This window comes from Arvicanthis niloticus, chromosome 18, assembly GCF_011762505.2.
Source record: "Arvicanthis niloticus isolate mArvNil1 chromosome 18, mArvNil1.pat.X, whole genome shotgun sequence".
NCBI classification, from domain to species: domain Eukaryota; kingdom Metazoa; phylum Chordata; class Mammalia; order Rodentia; family Muridae; genus Arvicanthis; species Arvicanthis niloticus.
This window is the reverse complement of record NC_047675.1, coordinates 28,011,030-28,013,325: the sequence shown is the minus strand read 5'-3', so window position 1 is coordinate 28,013,325 and position 2,296 is coordinate 28,011,030. Positions and strand designations below refer to the sequence as shown.

The window sequence follows — 2,296 nt, the reverse complement described above, 5'->3', positions numbered from 1 at the left end:
GAATCACACTGGTGCCATGTTTGACATCAATATACTTTTTTTTTTTGAAATCTGAGCCATAAAAACATAAGAGACATTTGAGTGATTGAGTGATCAAGTTTCTCCACAAAAAGAAACATGCATACTGCTTTGTAATTGGCAGTGGACTCTCCACCTGAAACTTTATGTCATGGCTTACTATATCCTGAAAAGGTATAAACATGTGGAATATAGAAGTGACCTGCATTTCAAGAGTAAAGGAAAGAACACTGCTGGCCGGTGTGTGTTTACTTTGGCATTATAGTAACTCATTTTATGTCTCCAGAAAAACTATATAACTAGGAATTAGAGAAATTACGGGCTCTCCTTTTCCGGCTAGAACCATGGAGGCTGTTCCAGAGAAGAAGAAGAAGGTTGCTGGGGCACCAGAAACCCTTAAGAAAAAGGTTCCTGCTGTGCCAAAAAGTCTTAAGAAAAAGGTTCCTGCTGTGCCAGAAACCCTTAAGAAAAAGGGAAGGAATTTCGCAGAGTTGAAGGTGAAGTGCCTGAGGCTGACGTTTGCCCTGAAGACACTTCGAAAGGCAAGGAGGAAGCTCATCTATGAGAAGGCAAAGCACTATCACAAGGAGTACAGGCAGATGTACCGGACTGAGATTCGCATGGCCAGGATGGCAAGGAAAGCTGGCAACTTCTATGTGCCAGCAGAACCAAAACCGGCGTTTGTTATCAGAATCCGAGGTATCAATGGAGTAAGCCCAAAGGTCCGCAAGGTATTGCAGCTTCTTTGCCTTCGACAGATTTTCAATGGCACCTTTGTTAAGCTCAACAAGGCATCAATTAACATGCTGAGGATTGTGGAACCGTACATTGCATGGGGGTACCCCAACCTGAAGTCCGTCAACAAGCTTATCTACAAGCGGGGCTACGGCAAAATCAGTAAGAAGCGGATTGCCTTGCCAGACAATTCCTTGATCGCTCGGTCTCTGGGTAAATTTGGCATCATCTGCATGGAGGATCTAACTCATGAGATCTATACAGTTGGGAAACGCTTCAAGGAAGCAAATAACTTCCTGTAGCCTTTCAAATTATTTTCCCCACGAGGTGGAATGAAGAAAAAGACAACTCACTTTGTAGAAGGTGGAGATGCTGGCAACAGGGAAGACCAGATCAACAGGCTAATTTAGACGGGTGAACTAAGGTGTCGCCCCTGGTATTTTTGTAATCTGCTCAGTTAATAAACAGTCACAGCTTGGCAAATTTGAAAAATAAAATTACGGACTGTATATCTTCTGATGACCTGTTACTTCAGATAACAGCTGAGACAGTACATGAAGACTTCAGATTTGGAATAGAAGGTGATACACCATACTTGACTCCAGTAGAATTGAAATGTGAATAAAACATAGTAAATGTCTTTTACTGTTGGCCATAGCTACACCACCTGAAAGTGCAAGCCCTGTCCCCAATTCTCTCCGGTCAGTGGCTATAAGTCTTCTCTACTTAAACACTTATGCTGACCTCTGTGCTGAGACTTTGTACAAATTAGCTCATAGACCAACAACCAGGAATTCAATCCTATTTTTTTTTTTTTTATCAAACAATCTTTACTCTTGACATTCTAGCAAGATTATCTGGAGTAGCACTAACATCCATGATTATCTCAAGCACTCTACACAGAGTATTAATTTTGTTTAAGTGTAAATCCTACCTAATATAAAACGGCCAAATCTTGCAAAAAGTAGTTCAAAAAATTCTAGCCATATCAGCGCCCTGCCTTTTTCTCTCTCTCTTTTCCAGAGCGTGACTGGGGTAGTAGTGAATAGCCTGGAATTTTTCTAGGATAGTGTCTCCACAACCCTTCCAGAATACTTAAAGTGTCAGAAAAATTTGAGTGTTATGAAAAGTCATGTAAATCTGTAGTTCTTATTTTCTATTCAGTAGTACAATTAAGGTCCAATTCATGAACCAGGGGCTGAAAAACTTACCTAAAACTTACTGCATATATATATATATATATATATATATATATATATATATATATATATCATATATATGAATCAAGAACATTTATTCAAATATATCAGAGACTCTTATTTATGATGAAAACAATACTATGTATTAAGGTACCTGAAAAAAGAAATAGAATTTGACAAACATTACAGATAAGAAATGATCCTTATATAATACAGCTATAAAAATAGCTTAAAGAAATGTACTTATTACTTGATACTACAGACTAGCAATGCTTAAGGGAAAGTAACCTTTCCCTTAAGTGATTTAGTGATTTGCTACTAAAAGGCTAGATGTGAAGCATGAC

At 38.5% G+C, this 2,296-nt stretch overlaps 1 pseudogene; it reads left to right on the top strand.

The window, feature by feature from the left end:
• Window positions 1-362: 362 nt before the first annotated feature.
• Window positions 363-1,239, top strand: LOC117723302 (large ribosomal subunit protein uL30 pseudogene; annotated as a pseudogene).
• The last annotated feature ends 1,057 nt before the right edge of the window (window positions 1,240-2,296 follow it).